The following is a 9857-nucleotide window of genomic DNA, read 5'->3' as shown; positions in this document are numbered from 1 at the left end:
TTGTTCGTGAAAAAGAAAGATGGAAGTATGAGAATGTGCTTAGACTATCGTGAGTTGAATAAGCTTACGGTAAAGAATAGATATCCTTTGCCAAGGATCGATGATCTGTTTGACCAACTGCAAGGTTCAAGTTGGTTCTCACGAATAGATCTCAGATCAGGCTACCATCATCTGAAGGTGAAGGAGGCAGACATCTCTAAGACAGCGTTCCGAACGCGGTATGGACACTACGAGTTCCTCGTAATGTCATTCGGTCTAACAAATGCTCCTGCAGCATTTATGGACATGATGAATAGGGTGTGTCGGCCGATGTTGGATAAGTCGGTTATCGTCTTCATTGACGATATATTGATTTATTCAAAGAACGAGTCTGACCATGCTGAGCATCTGAGAGAGGTATTGGAGACACTGAAGAAAGAGAAGTTGTACGCCAAGTTTTCGAAGTGCGCGTTCTGGCTAAGAGAAGTGCAATTTTTAGGTCACGTGATTAATCCTGAAGGGATTACCGTGGACCCAGCTAAGATTGAAGCGATAACGAATTGGAAGACTCCGCAAAATCCGACTGATATACGAAGTTTCCTAGGGTTAGCCGGCTACTACAGGAGATTCATCGAAGGTTTCTCCAAGATAGCCGCACCGCTGACCGGTATGACCCGAAGGTCGATAGTATTCAGCTGGGGAAAATTTCAAGAAGAAGCCTTTGAAGAATTGAAGAAGAGACTCACGCAAGCTCCAATCCTTACTCTACCCGATGGTGACGAGGATTTCGTTGTTTGTGCTGATGCTTCGCATCAAGGATTAGGTTGCGTGTTGATGCAACGAGGGAAGGTGATAGCATACGCGTCCAGACAGTTGAAGGTCCATGAAAGTACTTATCCGACGCATGATTTGGAGTTAGCAGCTGTAGTGCATGCTCTTAAGATATGGAGGCATTATCTGTACGGCACTAAGTGTACTATCTATACCGATCATAAGAGTTTAAAGTACTTCTTCGAGCAGAAAGAATTGAACATGAGGCAGAGAAGATGGTTAGAATTGATAAAGGATTACGACTGTGAGATTAAGTATTACCCCGGTAAAGCTAACGTGGTCGCTGATGCGCTAAGTCGTAAGAATGAGGAAGTCCTTGCAACCGTAAAGTCATACAAGCTGATTGTGAACTCAAGTCTTTTTGAAGAAATCATCGAAGTGCAGTCAGAGGTGTTAGTAGATGAAGGGTTAGTAAAGAAAGAAAGGATTTATGGCCAGCAAGATGAGTTGGTGGAAAACACTCATAGGTTCGACCGTATGTGGATCCCACGCCATGGTGATCTTAGAAGTCGAATCTTAGATGAAGCTCATAAGTCAAGGTATTCAATCCATCCTGGAGCTACAAAGATGTATCAAGACTTGAAAAGAGATTACTGGTGGCCAGGAATGAAGAATGATGTAGTAGATTATGTTGGTAAGTGCTTAACTTGCTTACAAGTCAAAGCCGAACATCAAAAGCCTTATGGGAAGATGCAACCGCTAGAGATACCTGAGTGGAAATGGGAACACATCACCATGGATTTCATAACTAAGCTACCTCGTACGGCTAAGCAACATGATACCATCTGGGTGATTGTGGACCGTTTGACCAAGAGTGCTCACTTTCTGCCCATACGAGAGGCCATCTCGTCAGAAACGTTAGCAAGCTTGTTCATCAAGGAAGTGGTAACCAAGCATGGAGTACCGTTATCGATCGTGTCTGATAGGGATACACGGTTTACTTCGAGGTTCTGGAAGAAATTTCATGAAGCTATGGGGACGAGGTTGAACATCGGTACGGCGTATCATCCTCAAACTGATGGACAGTCCGAACGGACGATCCAAACCCTTGAGGATATGCTACGTGCTTGTGTTTTAGATTTTGGTGGAAGTTGGGATGATCATCTGCATCTGGCAGAGTTCTCCTATAACAACAGTTACCATTCAAGTATCGGTATGCCACCGTTTGAGATGTTGTACGGTAGACGATGTAGAACCCCGGTGTGTTGGGGTGAGATTGGTCAGAAAGAAATGGGAAGCCTAGAAGTGGTTCAAGAAACGTCTTCAAAGTTCGATCAGATCAAAACAAGAATGAAAGCCGCTCAAGACAGACAAAAGTCTTATGCAGATAAGCGGCGACGACCAATTGAGTTTAACGTTGGTGACAATGTGATGCTAAAGGTCTCGCCTTGGAAGGGGATTATCCGTTTTAGGAAAAGAGGAAAGTTGAGTCCGAGGTACATTGGACCGTTCAAGATTGTAAAACGTGTGGGTGAAGTAGCTTACAAACTGGATTTACCCGATGAGTTAGATGGAATTCATTCAACCTTCCATGTTTCTCATCTGAGGAAGTGTCTAGCTGATGACACGTCTCACGTGCCATTAATGGACATCGAGGTTGATGAACAATTGAACTACATCGAGCAACCGATAAAAATCGTTGATCGCAAGGAGAAGCAGCTTCGTCATAAGGTCATACCCTTGGTCAAAGTGATATGGAAACACCGCAAGGGATCAGATGCTACTTGGGAAGTTGAGGATGAGATGCGCAAGTTTTACCCTAGTTTGTTTATGTAATAGTTAGGTTTCGGGGACGAAACCTCTTTAAGGGAGGAAGACTTGTAACATCCTAAAATTTTTATAATGATAAATAAAAGAAAGTTATGTTTAGTGATTTCACGTTTTAGTTATTTAATGTCGAGTAAGGAACGGGTCATGGGCTTAGATTACGTAAGATGGGTTAAATGAGAATGGGCCTTGGGCCCGTGGGCTCGAGAGTTACTACCAAGTCCCTACCTCCAATTTGTCACTAACTCCCTTCCACTCCCACACCCAAACCCAAACACTCTCAATTCTAGAGAGAGAAACTAGAGAGAGAAAGTTCTCGAGTCACAAATCCGAGTCCACAATCTTGTTCCTAATCGTTTTTGGTAAGTCCCTCTCGAAAATCATCCGTTTTCATAACCATTTTCGGCCTCAAATCGAGCAAAAACTCCCATTTTCGTAACTTGAGTTTTCGGGTCAAAAACCGTCTTGTTTTGGTGTCAAAATGCAACTTTTGATGTTTAAAATCACTGGGAATCGATAGCCCTTTCAATCCCGAACATTTCCATGTCAAAAACTTCGATTTTGGGTCAAAATCTGGAAAATCCGGAAAAACCCGTAGGTTTCTCCGTCGCCCAGCTTGAAGGCGTCGAATCAGTCCATTCGATCGAATGAGTCAATCGAATCAGTCCATTCGATCGAATGAGTCAATCGAACCAGTCCATTCGATCGAATAAGAAAGCAACCGAATGGTCTCCGCCTCATTCGACCGAATGAGATCCGTATTCGATCGAACGAGTATCTATCCGATCGAACGAGTGCCATGTTCGATCGAACGAGTTTTCCCAGCTGGTTCGATCGAGTGTGTGTCTAGTTCGATCGAGTGTGCCTCAGATTCGATCGAATATGTCCCTATTCGACCGAATCAAGCCAGAACCAAGTTGTTTCCAAGTTCGCCTAAGGTTTAACTTCGCCTGAAGTGAAGTTCGTTTATAAAATGAATTAAAAACCTAATGGAAAATGTGTTAAGGCAGTTATCGAAAACGAGTAGTAGTAGTTAATTGATATGTGTAAATATTATACAGTTAGCCGAGCCCAGTTAAAGAAAGGAATTACAATCAACGGAGAACGTAACCGTGTTCAGGTGAGTTTCTAGCCCCACTTATGTGTTATGTTTTCGGGGCTGTGTGCATACTCAATATGTTTGTTAATACGCATATCCTAAGAGATAAGTGTATGCCTTATGTGAGCGATATGTAAGTATGAATGATTGCTTGATGGTGCGTGAACGATCTTCGGATATTGCACGTACTGTCAGGTTGTAAAGTTATGTATAAGGTAGGTATGTTATGTACGAATGATTGCTTGATGGTGCGTGAACGATCTTCGGATATTGCACGTACTGTCAAGTTGTACGCTAACAATAATGTAAGTATGATATGTATGCTTACGTGTATGAATGTGATAATGTTAATAAAAGAAGGAAAGGACGGTTGTATGGTTACGAAAAGGGTACCGAGCCCTAATAATACTCGAGGTATGAGGTATGGTTGTATGGTAACGAAGAGGGAATCGAACCCTACTAATATTCGAGAACTAGGGAACCGAACCCTACTAATATTCGTGGAAAGAGGGAAACCGAGCCCTAATACTCGTGGAAAGAGGGAAACTGAGCCCTAATAATACTCGTGGAAAGAGGGTACCGAGCCCTAATAATACTCGAGGAAGGAGGGTACCGAGCCCTAATAATACTCGAGGAAGGAGGGTACCGAGCCCTAATAATACTCGAGGAAGGAGGGTACCGAGCCCTAATAATACTCGAGGAATGTAGGGCGTAACGCTCTTTATAACGTAAGATATGACAGTAAGTTAATACAGTATGAAAGTATGAAAGTATGAAAGTATGAATGAAAGAACATTATGTTATGCGAATAGTATGATTATGTGATTATCTAGAACTCACTCAGCGTAGCTGACTTTTAGTATGCACGCAGGTGAGTAGGATGAGGCAGCTCGCTTGAGGAGACACATGGCACTGAACAAGAGTCTGGCATCTGAAGACTTATGACGTTTTAATTTTAATAGTTTAATGTGAAAAACAAAGGATGTTTTGAGACAAGTTATGAATTATGTAATGTTTTATGAAAGTTTCATATTCCGCGTAAATGTTTAAATTAACTCTGATATTTAGAACTGTGTTTATGAGTAAATCCAACGCGAAAGTAGGGCTTCCGGTAACGGGGCCTTACAGTTAAACGCACCAAACTACAGTTCTGGTTAACCGAACACTAACAATCAATCTACAACTAGTTGACCAATCTAACGAACACCAATGAACACGATACTTAAGTATGTTATACTAGACATACCTAGGAAGATCTCGGTGCAAAAACCTCACTTCAAACAGCCTCGACAAGAACACAATTGAATATCCACCGGTCAAGCCTAAAACGAACCTATCGATCAATAACAAGTAAAACGTGCAGATTTTAGCATGCGGAGATGCATTTAATTATATAGGATAACCTTTGAAATAAATTATTAATTTTTTACCAGACTTTAATAAATGTCTTAGGTTTATAAAAATATTTTTATTATATTTTTCTAGCAGACACAAAAATTATAAAAATTCCTCCAACACAGCAAGATACGTGCAGCTATTTCAGTGCGCAACAAAATGGTTTTATTTTTATAAAATTCATTACCAAACCAAATTAAACGAATCCAATTGGGTTTGATTCTTAACTAAAAATATTAAGTTCCAGAAGTGGAACCAACTAATTTAGATTTGTTGAAAAAGAGTTATGATGTCGGGAAGACAGACCAGAGTCCATCATCCCGCATCAGCTTTGACACTCGATTTTATAAATTCATAAAAACCATTCAAATCTCGTCCAAAAATTACATATTATACCTTTCTGGAAACTAGACTTAAAGTAGAACATCATGGAATTAAGAATCGATCAAAAACAATGGATTATCATCGCGTTACAGACCCTACAATAAACGTATACGAATATGTCAGCAAACTGTTATCATCAAAACTCAACCCTAATGTGTTAAATAACGGGTTAAATGGTGAAAAAGACTTGTATGGACGTTAGACTAACCTTTAATAGATGTTTTACTCTCACGACTTGGCCGGAAAATGAAAAAAATCGCGGGGGGGGGGGGGGGGGGGGGGCAGAGAAGCTGCCGATCGGACAGAATGGGGCTAGGGTTAGGTTTTTATTATTTTTTATGTTATAAACAAATATGTTACACACTAGCCCTTCTAGTTTAAGGGATATGGCAACTTGAGAGGAAAGATTAGATGACTTAACATACCGGGGAGATGTTCGGGTCAATGAGAGATGCCGGATAACACCCGAGAAACAAACATACTCTACATGCTGAAAATCCTTAAACCGAAAAATTAGCGGGCGTTATAGGTGAAGGATATACTGAGAATGCTCTTATATTATATCCACCCTCTTGATGGTTTTCCCTCTCCTGATCATTCTTTTTTCTTTTTCCATTAAAAACTATCGGATATAATTTTGGCCCCCAATTGTGAAATTATCTTTTAAAACTTCCTTTTCCATTCAAACCCTAATCCCCTAAACTCTTATGTATCTCTCATCTGTTTAAACATGTATGTGTCGCTTTTCTAATCGATTATATCTGCCTATTACTCATTGATTTGATGTTATGTTTTTCTTGGGTATTTCTATTAGTAACTGGATTCGACATTTCTTCCTTTGTTTTTTGTTTTTGATTATATCAGCCTATTACTCATTTAGTTAGTTATCCAATATTAGTAGCTCTAATTACTCCTCGTACTTATACACAAGATTTACAAGTAAACTATTTGCTTAATTGCGCACCAGATAAGAAAAGTGGAAAACTGTTTGACTACTTGTTACATACACACAAGAATTTATCCGAAAACTATTTTATATCAAGCTACCTATATACAAGGTTTACAAGAAACTGCTTTTTATATCGAGTCACACATACCTGTGAACTCACCAACTTAGTGTTGACGTTTTCTAGTGTGTTTTTCAGGTCACTACCTTGGAGTTACATACATTACCAGGAAAGCTTTCGCATAAACAAAGGCTATGAGAACCATGAATGTAAACACGCTAGTCAAAACCATTTATCGTAATAAAAGTGCTATAATTATTAGGTTTATTGGACCAAGTTGATATTAAAATAATAAACACACACTTAAATACTTAAGAAACTAAACATTGTGTTTTCTGTAAATTTAAAAATAAATATAATCAATTTCAAATAGCCGGTAGAAAACAATAAATAATCATAACCCAATTCGTGTTATTAGGATTCATTAGTTCTAATAAAAAATATGATGTAATATGCATATGAGCCGAGCCAGCGGGTCGGGTCAATGACTTGTGAAGAAGATTATAGTGCTTGATATTAATATACCAAAATTGAACTTTTCGACCAGCGAAGGCTCACGAGAAACTATGAAAATGCCGTAGAACGATTTCAATGATTAATTGACGCCTAGTCATGTTTCACAACTTTGGGTGAGAGGACCACTCCCAGATTGGTCATCAAATGAAAGTGGAAATATTGGCCATTTTATGTTATTCCTTAGCCAATTTTGAAAGAATTCAAAGTCAAAAGTTACTTATTTTGGTAAATTCAATTTTAGTAAGTGTTACAAATTTTTAATCCAGGAAAGCGACGAGGTCAAAACTAATAGTGTAGTTAATTGTAGACTATCTCCATTCATAAACCAACCCAAACCAATCCTTATTATAAAACTAATTTATCTCTTTCACCTATCCAATCTTTTGTATTTTTTATTAAGTAAATATAATTTATAATTGTTGTTTTTTTATTAAAAGTGACTATAAATATAAAAAAAATCTTTATCTAATAATAAACCATATATATTTAATTTAAAAATATTTAAATAAATAAAAATATCAGTAATGATTAATTTTTGTTTTATATTAAAAAATATATTTTTTTACAAACTTTGTTTATAATAAAATTTATATCGGTATGTTCATAAAAATAAACTGAGCAAGAATGTGTTTTTAGAGTTTTTAAAAAAACTTAAATATTAAAAGTTATTCAAAAAAATTAGACAGAATTACAAATTTTGTCCTTTAAAAAAGCCAAATTACGGTTCGTGTCCTTTTCTAAGTTTCATTGCAGGCGGTGTACTTTAAACTTTTTTTTCCTACAAGTTATGTCCTTTACGCTAACTGGGTTAGAAAAACTCTGTTAAATCCCATCACGTGATAAGCATATGAGGGTAGTTTTGTCTTTTTGCATACCCTGCAACTTCTTCATCACAAGGGCAGAAACATCCCGCCGGAAAACTCGTCGGAGCTCCGGCATCCATTTCCGGCCACCAAACATCAACATCACTTCAAACCAACAATCCCATCATAACCACCTGTCACCGGAAAATCCAAGCCAGAATACCATATCCGACAACATCAAGATTGGAACCGAGTTTAACCCCACCGAAAAGTTGTACTCCGGTAACATCACCTGCCTTATACCAACAACACATCAAAGGTCATGGGGCATCTGCCACTACAGCCGCTGCTGCCATCTTCCACCACGAACCACTGCCGGAAAACCATTCTTTCTTCTCAATCACCACCACCCACCATATTTGTTACTGATTATCTCAACCCCAATTTCAAAATCCCAGCTCACCTTGAAATGGATTATCTCAACCCCATTCAGTTATCGCAAATCATACCCCCATTACTCTCGTCACTTTAATTTTATCAGAGGAAGGCAGTCACGACCAATCGAAACCCTAATAGAAGTCCATTCACGGTATTCCGGCCAAATAAAAAGCCTAATCGAAGTCCATTCTTCTTATTTTGGCCAAATCGGAACCCTATCGAAACCCATTCACTGTCTTTCGGTCAAATCGAAGATGGAGGAATGCAAAAGAGAAAGGAAGATGGTGAATGGACTGGTTATACGGCAGCGGAGATCGTCAGAGAGATGGTTTACGGCATGGTTTATGGCAGCGGAGATCGTCGGAGCGATGCTTTACGGCAGTGGATATCGTCGGAGGCGATGAAGCCGTGGCTATGAACGTCGGAGCGATGAATAGTGATGAGTGATTTTGGTTATAGGGTTTATTAAATGTGGATTAAGTAATATTATTTTAAAGGTGTAATGGAGGTTTGGGAAAGTTACTGTAATGACTTTTCAAGATCTGCAAAATGAAGGAGTTGCAGGTACAGGTTTAGTGAAACAGTACCTCTACATCATTCCCGGTGGCTAGGGTTAGAAGGATGAGGCTAACGAAGATGAAGAAGATGGATATGATAAGGTTTAGTGGTGGGTTTAGTATGGTACAGGTGAAAAGATGGATATGGTACAGGTGAAACAGAAGCTTAAGATATGCAAAATGAAGAAGAAGAAGGAGTTGCAGGTACAGGTGAAAAGACAAAAATGCCCTCACATGCGCCTCACGTGAGGGCATTTAACTGAGTTTTTCTAACCCAGTTAGCGTAAAGGACATAACGTGTAGAAAAAAAAAGTTTAAAGTACACCGCCTGCAAGGAAACTTAGAAAAGGACACGAACCGGTTTTTGGCTTTTTTTAAAGGACAAAATTTGTAATTCTGTCAAAAAATTAATATTATAGTTAAAACTAGTTAGTGTGAAAGAAAAAGGAAAATGAAATTAAAAGTAAGACCATAGATATCTTGACATATGATAGTGAAATAGTTTACAAATTGGTTTGGTTATGCAAACTAGTTTGGTCTATTTGTTTGATTTTTTATTTTTTTTATCAAATAATGAAACAAACCACTAATTGTTTGCTAATAGGAGTGGTCTTAATATGGTTAATAAGTTTGGAAAGCTAATGTCATGTTAGTGGAAGTTGGAGGACTGAAACTAAAACTTTGGGGCTAACTGGGCAGTTGTCAACAACTTATTGGTTAAACGGTTAAACCATATATCTCCCGCCCAAGAGTTTGTTACACACGCACACACATGCAACTCAACATAACTCAACTCAACATAATTCAATTCAACTGAACTCAAGTCAAGTCAACAGTGGCGAACAATGACGTTTCCGATTCGGCCGATCCTCCGGTCTTCGATCCAGCGGTTAACAACGATGACTATGTTCCTCCAGTCGTCGATCCGGCAGTGGATTAAGTGACTGATGTCATCCCCGCTCACGGTACGTAATGCCCGCACCTTATCTGTTTAGTTTACGTTTACGCCATAGACGTCACCGCACCGTCGTTACGTGTTTACTTATGGTTTGTTGTTTATTCCGGTGCACGTCGTCGACAA

Source organism: Bidens hawaiensis, unplaced genomic scaffold, assembly GCF_021521415.1.
Source record: "Bidens hawaiensis isolate Kalapana, Puna unplaced genomic scaffold, B.hawaiensis_p1.1 tig00005142_1, whole genome shotgun sequence".
NCBI lineage: Eukaryota > Viridiplantae > Streptophyta > Magnoliopsida > Asterales > Asteraceae > Bidens > Bidens hawaiensis.
The sequence above is the reverse complement of the archived record's forward strand: the minus strand, read 5'-3'. Positions refer to the sequence as shown.